At 38.8% G+C, this 10000-nt stretch overlaps 1 protein-coding gene across 11 annotated transcripts in view; it reads left to right on the top strand.

Annotated features, from left to right (window-relative positions):
- Positions 1-10000, top strand: part of LOC123519824 — a 248780-nt gene that overhangs the window by 917 nt on the left and 237863 nt on the right. For 10 of the 11 annotated variants that reach the window (XR_006679104.1, XR_006679105.1, XM_045281345.1 and 7 more), the window contains exon 1: positions 1-1159. This exon is cut by the window's left edge. The gene's annotated coding sequence lies outside the window, so the exon portion shown is untranslated. The remainder of the gene's footprint in view (positions 1160-10000) is intronic. The other variant, XM_045281342.1, reaches the window with a different exon arrangement.

The following is a 10000-nucleotide window of genomic DNA, read 5'->3' as shown; positions in this document are numbered from 1 at the left end:
GGCGACACTCTACCTCAAATTCCATCCACAAATAAATAAAACAAGAGACACAGGACTCATTCAAAGCAGCTTCCGCACACACTCACACACACAGGAAGAAGAAAAGAATTATAATTTGTTTTTTTTAATCTCGCCTGACTCTGAAGCAAGACAGTAAAAAAAAAAAAAAATAGATAAACATATTACGAATGTGTGTGAAGAAAAGTTACAGAAGGAATATGGAGCAATAATCTGAAGGAGGAATGAGAGGAAGAGAGCAGAAAGTGTTTTAAAAATAAGAAGAGAAGGAGAAGGAACACACGAGTTTAACAACTTTATAAGACAATATCATACACACCAACACACATTTTCCTTCACCTCACACTCTCCCTCCTTCCTCCTGTCAATACTCTGCTTGTTATGGACATGTACTGAAGTGCTTCTTGTTGGGCGAGAACCACACTAATCCCGGGAGTCTCCTAACGAAGCACAGTTGTCCGCGTTACGTAATTTTAGCTCGATTCGCAATTTTCAGTGTGCACGTGTGTGAGTGTGTGTGAGAGTGGGTGTGAGGTTGAAGGAAAATATATATATAAAAAAAAAGTGTAGTGATAAAATACCTTAAAAAGCTTCTATAAACCACACAAGATCCATATAAAAACTGCAATGTAAAAAACAAAACTACTAAAAACAACTGTATAATTCCCTAACATCAAATGAATGACATGTGAACGTGACACTTACTAATAACTAAGACTAAAACAGTGCAGCATTTCGTTTAGTTACTTATTATTTCTCACCTCCTAAAACTGAACCCCAAATAAACAAAAACAAAACAAGTGGAGATTATTAACAGTAACTAAACCAAGGAACCATAAAAATACAAAAGATAAAATACAAAAACAATAAAATATTACAACTACAACTACAACTACAACTACTAAAAACAAATAAAGTAACTAAAAAGATTTATATACATAGTTATACGTATATTTCTACTGACACAAAACAAATGACACACAACAATACAATGAGTTTGAGAAATTGATATGAAAACAAGACTCGCTTTCAGCACCTGAGATCCTCGTCACGTCATCTGAAGACTTCTAGCACTGCACTGCACCTCAATACACCTTCATCTCACCTCACCTCACCTTCACACCAGTCAGCAGCTTCGTAGGTAAGTGACTGTCCCCCTATCCCCTCAGTACCTGCCTACCTATTCCCCTTCCTCACTCCACCCGCTCTCACTGATTTATTCCTCTGTGGATGAACGTTTTCCAGGCACGTGACTGCTCTCATCTCTACAGATATAAATAGCACGCAGCGACAAGGGGAAAAAATAGGTGCATGTGTGTTTGTGTGGACGAGTATATGTGTGTGTGTGTGTGTGTGTGTGTGTGTGTGTGTGTGTGTGTGTGTGTGTGTGTGTGTGTCTGTATGAGGATTCAGGTCTTGAAATCTGCTTAACTTTCGTGTTGCCGTGTATGTTAGTCTACCTTTAGCGCGTCGACCCTGAGCATGGATTTGTGATGCACCCCAAGGGGTAAATGAGGAATAAGAAAAGGAAGCAAAACAGAAAAAAAAAAAGGACAGACATAAGGAAGTCTAACCCCGAAACATACCTCCACAGGAGGCAAAAAATATGGCAGACATACACATACGCTTTGTTGTGTGTGTGTGTGTGTGTGTGTGTGCGCGCTCGCGCGTTTCTGTTATCCACTTATTCTCTCTCTCTCTCTCTCTCTCTCTCTCTCTCTCTCTCTCTCTCTCTCTCTCTCTCTCTCTCAAAACTCTGTCATCGAATTTCATTATTCTTTTTACTCTACTTACCTATCTACATATTTAGAGAGAGAGAGAGAGAGAGAGAGAGAGAGAGAGAGAGAGAGAGAGAGAGAGAGAGAGAGTGTGTGTGTGTGTGTGTGTGTGTGTGTGTGTGTCTCTCTCTCTCTCTCTCTCTCTCTCTCTCTCTCTCTCTCTCTCAAAACTCTGTTATCGAATTTCATTATTTTTATTTTTACTCTACCTACATATCTACATATTTGGAGAGAGAGAGAGAGAGAGAGAGAGAGAGAGAGAGAGAGAGAGAGAGAGAGAGAGAGAGAGAGTGTGTGTGTGTGTGCGTTCTTATTACCCTAAAGGCTTTCCTCTTACTTCGCAAGTAACCTACATAAGTTATGAACACCCTGGCGTGTGGGGAAGGTCAAGGGCGGTGATCCACATATCATACAATGTCATAGCCTTGTGCTCTGCAGGAGGCTACACACGCGAACACTGGAGACTAACAAGTTAACACTGACACAAAAATAGCTGAAGTACGTGAACTGTGATTATTATCATTGTTATCAGAACAGGTATGGACCACTGAATATTTCTTGCTGCATTACACCAAGAATATTACGCCTCAGGTATAATATGAAGATTGGTAGTATGCGCACCTTATAGGCTAAAGGTGCTTGATCATGCAATATGAGTATCTAAATGTGTAGAAAAATTAAGAAAGGTGATATAGACCAGGTTCTTTTTGTTAGTGACCAAATCAAAGTTTGTATAAATGGTTATGAACTAGAAAAGAAAAATCTGTTTAGAAGTAACTTTGCTGATGAGCAGAAAAAAAAACAGCTTAGCAAGAACGTAGATATTATATAATATTTTCAAAATGAAGATTAAAGGAATATAGATGTTAAAGGCAAATATTGAGAGTGAAGTGTTCAGAAAATGCAATGTGTAGCCCAGGTGATTTTTTTAAGTCCTCTTACTTTCTTATGTTTTGATGCTATTTCGAACTCCGAGAGCTCAAGAGATCCCGGTTTCGAATGTGTGTTGGGAAGGCAATTTGAGATAATCCCTTATAATGTCTGTTAAAGAGTGAAAGGCAGGCAATCTTAATGTACTTTGCGAACATGCGCTTGCGTTTATTTGGCCAACGATGTGACTACGTTTTAATCTATTTGGCTTACACACACACACACACACACACACACACACACACACACACACACACACACACTGCGTAGTGTAGTGGTTAGCATGCTCGGCTCACAATCGAGAGGGTCCGGGTTCGGGTCCCGGGAAGCGGCGAGGCAAGTGGGCAAGCCTCTTAATGTGTATACCCTGTACACCTAGTAGTAAATAGGTAGGATGTAGGTCAAGGGATTTTGGCTTCGCTTTCCCAGTGTGTGGAATGTGTTGTAGTCTCAGTCCTACCTGAAGATAGGTCTATGAGCTCTAAGCTCGCTCAGTAATGGGGAAGGCTGACTGGGTTACCAGCAGGCGACTGTGGTGGTGATTTATACACACTTGTCAAGAACAGTCTGCGGTGAAGTCTTCAGGGTTGCTCTATTTTCTTTTGTCTTCCCTCACCTCGTCTCCCACTCCTTCAAATGGCCCCACGCCCACATTAGCAATCCTTAAGGGGACACGATCCTTCCCGCCCTCACACTCCAACCACAAATGTTTCACACCAGAGACGTTGCCGTTATTGTCGTTGTTGTTAATGGTGGTAGTGAAATAATAGCAACAGAGGCCATATCGGTAGTGGTGATGATGGTGCTTCTGGTGGTGGTGGTGGTGGTGGTGATGATGATATTGTAATCACCCAACGCAGGAATCTGTAAAGGAAGTTGCGGATATGACGGTGACGATAATGGTGAAACTTAATGGCGGTGATAATGCTACTTATTGGCGTGGTGAAGGAAGTGGTGAGGGTGGTGATCTCTGGAGTGCCAGCAACAATCGCACGGATAGTGGTACTGATACAATTCGTGGAGATAGTGCGAATAACGGATATAATGTTGTTTGGAAGGTCCGGTGTATACATATGAATACACGGAAGTAGGATGGTCATTTGTTAGCCCCCTAAGAGACTGATAAGAAACAAAATCAAGTCAAAACTAAAATATGTAATAGAATAAATGTAAGGAGTGAATGCGCTATTATAAGCTTGTCAGTACTGTACGGGACTAATTTTTTTTCCCAAAGGAAGATTTTCTTTTACATTTAAATAGTGACATTTTACGCAATATATTTTTTTCTTCCACCTAAACATCAACCTCCGACTCCCAGACCTGACCGTGGCCGCTTGGAATGGTGCCAAAAGACATCTTATTCTGAATGAGGAACGAAACGTGCGCAGCGGGAGGGAAGGATCTTGAAAAAAAACAGTAACAAATAACACCATTCCTCCTTCATGGAAAAAATTATATAGACGGGTGCAAAAATTAATTTTATTTTTGTATTAATGAGTTATGGAAGCTTATAACATCCATTACCTACATATTCTTACAAGAACTTTGATTTAAATGGACTCTCGAGAAGCACATAATGATTTAAACAAGGCATGCATGACCTTGGGGAGCTAAGAGAAGATGGAAAATGAGGAGGAGGAGGGGAGGAGGATGAAGAGAATGATGAGGAAGACGAAGAAGAAGAAGCGGAGCAGGAGGAGGAGGAGGAGGAGGAGGAGGAGGAGGAGGAGGAGGAAGAAGAGTAAGAGAAGGAAGAACGAAAGGGGAACCTCAACATTTATGACAACGACAATGACAAGAACAAAGATGAGGGGACGACGATTTTCAAATATTAGACTTTCTAACAGCAGCAGCCCCTCAGATCATGTTATGCTGTTTGTTTCCATCTCAATATAATTTTACAGTATGAAAGAACAAGGCTCCTCACCACCTACCAATTTATCTCTCGTGCCAGGACTGACCAGAAGAGAAGAGTTACCATAAAGCATTAAAAAACTAACATGAATTTAATATATAAAAAAAAGTTTTAAATAAGATAATGACCTTCGGCCCAATTTGTTTTCTTAGACGAGGAGAAGGAGGAGGAGGAGGAGGAGGAGGAGGAGGAGGAGGAGGAGGAGGAGGAGGAGGAGGAGGAGGAGGAGGAGGAGGAGGAGGAGGAGGAGAAAGAGGAGGAGGAGGAAGAGAAGGAGGAAGAGGAGGAGGAGGAGAAGGAGAAGGAGGAGAAGAAGAAGGAGAAACGTCACTCGTTCACTATACTACAGCTATAATAAGTAAACTATATAGTAGGAGGCAAGAATAGAAAAGATTAAGCTTCTCCCCACCCACCACTCACTCTGGCGCTACACGGCAGAAAATAAACAGAAAAAAACTGTGAATTTCATACAGGGAAGATGGAAAAATCAAGAACTATTGTAAATGCTATCATTCCTACCAAATAAAAATTCGGAAACCATTTTCTTTCTAATACTTACCTAATCTATTTTGCACGTTGCCACCGTGTTGACCTGGACGACAGACACTGGTAGTTTATCCAAAATTCAACTACGCGTATGTAAAAAAAAAAAAAAAAGCTTCGCAAAGTAGTATTAAATAGTTGTCCTTTAATTTTTAAGCTATTACTTGTAGTTATTCAATGGCAGATCTGGAAAAGATTTTCGTAATCTGTCTTATCTATATTTATAACAAATTTGAATTTCTCTATGAGATCATCTCAGATTCGACTATCTCTTAAGGAGAGCATATTTAATATTTTCAGGCGTTCTTCATAAGACAGTCCACGTAATCCTGGAAATAGTTTAGTTGGTAGTCTTTGCACGCTCTCCAACTTCTTGATGTTCTTTTAATAACACTGAGACCAGGTATTTTGTAGTCAAAGTTACGCGCAATAAATCTCAAGATAACTTTTGCTTTACGACTCGCAGCCGAATATTTCGTAGTGCATTTCAAATCACTTGTTAATATCATGTCCAGATCCTTCTCTTCTGTGATTCTGATTGATTTTGTCCGTGTAATCTACTATCATATTCTAAATTGTTATAAGCGAGGTTTATTATTTTACACTTAGCTTCATTAAGATTCAAACGCCATTTCTCACTCAGAGGATTTAGGTTATCCAAATCTCGCTGAATGGCATCACTGTCGTGCCTTGTGAGTATCTTACCACCCAGTTTAGTGTCGTCGTCCAGTTTTGATATTTTTGATTCAATGCTACAGTCAAAAATCATTAATATATATATATATATATATATATATATATATATATATATATATATATATATATATATATATATATATATATATATAAAAGAATTAACGGACCCAAAACTTAACCCTGAGGGACACCACTCGTAACTTAATAACCACTCTTTGCTTTCGGTTAGTTAGCCAACTTTCAATCCAAGCACACAACTTTTTTTCCCGTTCCGTGTCCTTTCAGCTTAGTTAAAAGACATTTATGTGGTGCAGCATCAAACGCTTTCCTGCAGTCCATATAATCTCAGATAGGACTCGTTCATCATAATTTGAGAGTATGTAATTGAAGAATTCCAAGAGGTTTGTGAGGCAAGATCTGTTGTTACGAAAGTTATGTTGGGTGTCTGATGGTGTCTAATATGAATTTGTGGTTGTCGAGGAAGGAAGTGATTCTGTCTCTGAGTATTCTTTCCTGATTTTTTCTTTTTATATAATTACCGAGGTGAGACTGATGAGTTTGTAGTTTCCAGTTTTGCTTTTGTTACCTTTCATGAATATCGGTGTGTCAGTTTCTCATTTCCAATGACTCGATAAAATTCCTTCTTGTAATGATTCTCACAATAATCTCGATATTCTATCAGTGCCTGTGCTTCTTTTGAGAATCCAGGTTTCATAGGTACTTGATTATGTTGTTTTCACTTATTTTATATATTTTTTAGCTATTCTGTTGCGAATTTTTAAACATGTTGATTGCTGTTGGTAAAGTCGATATATTTTTTCTGTAATACACATACTGTGAAGAAAGTAACTTAGAATTGTTGCAGCATTACTGCTGTCACTAACAAGCATGTTACAATCTTTAGAAGTTCATTTTTTTATCATTATCAGTTCTTTTGATACAAATGAATTAGAAATACTTAATAGTAATAGTAATCTGATGGTCGTTTGCTAAGATTTTGCCAAATTCACAAGCATGCATTGAATGGTGATCTGATGCTAAGACAATATTTAATACACTATCATCTACAGTGGGTTCTCTTACAAACTGAAAAAAAAAAATATATAGCTTTTACACTATTCTTAGTAGTCGGGACCCCTCATCAGATGTTAATATTTTCCAGTTGAAATATAGTAAATTGAAATCTCCTCATGCAATAGATGATTTAGTTTTCGGTGTTGTTTTTATTTCATTATATATGCATTAGGTACGTCATTGTCTTACGGAATTTTAGGAGGTCGATAGATCATCGTGACTATTATATGTTTTCTATTTATTTTCAGTTCAACATACACAGATTCGTACCCTGATCTGCTTGTTTTATTGAGGAGAAGGAGGAGGAGGAAGAAGAAGAAGAGAGGAGAAACGATGATAATGACAACGGAAAAGACTCAGAATAAATGAAAAAAAGAAAGAAAAAGAAAGAGAGGCCGAATGATAAAATGATAAAGGAGGAAAAGGAGGAATGCAAATACGAGTAGGAAGAAATAAAGAGCAGCAGAGCAGTAACAGTCATTACTTATCTTATACGATGCCCAATATTAATAAAAAGAATCTTAAACCCGCCCTTTATGAATATAACAAAATAAATAAAACAAAATATCGGTCGGTATTCAGCAAAAGTCGGGAAAACAATTTGCCTAACTCAATCAGAGTATTCTGGAAAAGTGTCAATTAAATAGAGAGCCTCTAGGGCAGAGAGAGAGAGAGAGAGAGAGAGAGAGAGAGAGAGAGAGAGAGAGAGAGAGAGAGAGAGAGAGAGAGAGAGAGAGAGAGAGAGAGAGAGAGAGAGAGAGAGAATATCAGTGTAATAAAAAGTTATCGGCGTTGGGGTACAGACTGGCACAAAGTGATATTTAGGGCTAAAGAGAAACAAGGCAAAAATTTTTCAGAAAAGGGAAAGGTATTTCGGGTAGGATCGGAAACAAATAAGAGACAGTAAATATTTTTGCCGAATATTATTAATTTTGTTTCTATTTCGATTCTTCCTTTTTTAAGACCTTCATTTTAGCCGGAAATTGACGACAGACGTAAAGTTGTCAAGTGATAAGGAGAATAACAGCAATTTGTAGCAAAATTTACGAATCAAATATAATTTTTCTCTCGTCGCTGACTGGATGGACGCAAGAGTACACACACACACACACACACACACACACACACACACACACACACACACACACACACACACACACACACACAATGTCTATTAGTCATCCGCTCCGGTCAAAAGGTGCCAGAAATGTAGATCTCTGACTCGTGTTCGTATCTATTATTCTCTAAGCGGACTATTACGACACGAAGCGAGAAACCTGAATCTTGTCCTAACATCTTATAAGCCCGGCACGCTGAAGACTACGCCTGTGGACAGTGTTCAGGACGCTTGATCAATACTGAGAGACTCTGAATTTAAACTATACGTGCAGAAAGGAGTAAGATAAGAGTAAGATGGATACACATACACACAGTAAAACGTCAATCTATACAGTTATTAATGAATCCTGCCTTCTTAGGAGACACTGTTACCTGTCGCGACGAAAAACTGGAATTACGCCCTGCTGAAAATGCCAAACCTGTGATCTTCCAGACTGGTGACATTCCCTGTTCAGTAAGAGTACGAATAAGTTCCCTACTGGCCTTCATTAATCTCAACATCAAGGTGTTTTATGAAACGTAGGGAAAGAGAAACTTCTATTATGTACTGAGGATGACGAGAATAAAAAAGTGGAAAAGAATGAAAGAAGAAGAAGAAGAAGAAGAAGAAGAAGAAGAAGAAGAAGAAGAAGAAGAAGAAGAAGAAGAAGAAGAAGAAGAAGAAGAAGAAGAAGAAGAAGAAGAAGAAGAAGAAGAAGAAGAAGAAGAAGAAGAAGAAGAAGAGAAGACACTAAGACAAAAATAAGACAAGGACACGGACGATAAAAAAAGAAATTTACTAGTTAGAAAGCAAGACAAAAAAGGGGAAAACTGTTACAAAATTTTAACTGGAAGGTAATGAAACAAGTAAGTACATATTTGCATGTAAAAATGACATAGTCTACACATATCAACAATAGTAAATGCTACCAAAATAAAACCAGAAAAAAACATAAAAATAGACAGTTTCATGCTATTAATGACACTACTTATAAACTGGTGCAGTAAAGACAAAAATGGTGAACAGGGGAACCAGGCGAATGGAAGGCGCAAAAATTTCGTAAAAGTGTTGCAAATCTCGGCTCTCCTCTGATCGCTCTGACTAAAATACTTGCACTGGTGCCCAGGAAGGTGGAAGACAGGGAATGAGAGATGGAGGCACGGCAGGCAAGAGGAATGGAGGGAGAAAAGAGGAACGGCACAGAGGTGGAAAAGACGGAGGAAAGGCGAGTGATGGAAGGGAAAGAAGGGAGGGGAGGGGAGAGGTGAAAGAAGGAGGAAGAGAGAGAGAGAGAGAGAGAGAGAGAGAGAGAGAGAGAGAGAGAGAGAGAGAGAGAGAGAGAGAGAGAGAGAGAGAGAGAGAGAGAGAGAGAGAGAGAGAGAGAGAGAGAGAGAGAGAGAAGAGAGAGAGACAATACTGACGTTTTATGTGAACTCCACGGTTTTTAGCAAAAGTTAAATGTGTTTTCAATTTCATTTAATGTGAACTCCACGGTGAAAGTACATTGTGTCTTCTCTCTCTCTTAATATCCCGGTGATAGTATATTCTATATATATATATATATATATATATATATATATATATATATATATATATATATATATATATATATATATATATATATATATATATATATATATATATATATATATATATAATGCGTGTGTGTGTGTGTAAAACACCTCGGTCGTCTGCTGGTCACCCCGCCAGTCTTCCACATTACGGAGCGAGCTCAGAGCTCATAGACCGATCTTCGGGTAGGACTGAAACCACAACACAATCCACACACCGGGAAAGCAAGGCCACAACCCCTCGAGTTACATCCTGTACCTATTTACTGTTAGTTGAACAGGGGCCACACATTAGATGCTTGCCCATTTGCCCCCTTTCCGGGACTCGAACCCGGCCCTCTCGATTGTGAGTCGAGCGTGCTAACCACTACACTAC

This window comes from Portunus trituberculatus, chromosome 46 (assembly GCF_017591435.1).
Source record: "Portunus trituberculatus isolate SZX2019 chromosome 46, ASM1759143v1, whole genome shotgun sequence".
Taxonomy (NCBI): Eukaryota; Metazoa; Arthropoda; class Malacostraca; order Decapoda; family Portunidae; genus Portunus; species Portunus trituberculatus.
This window is presented reverse-complemented; position numbering and strand designations above follow the sequence as displayed.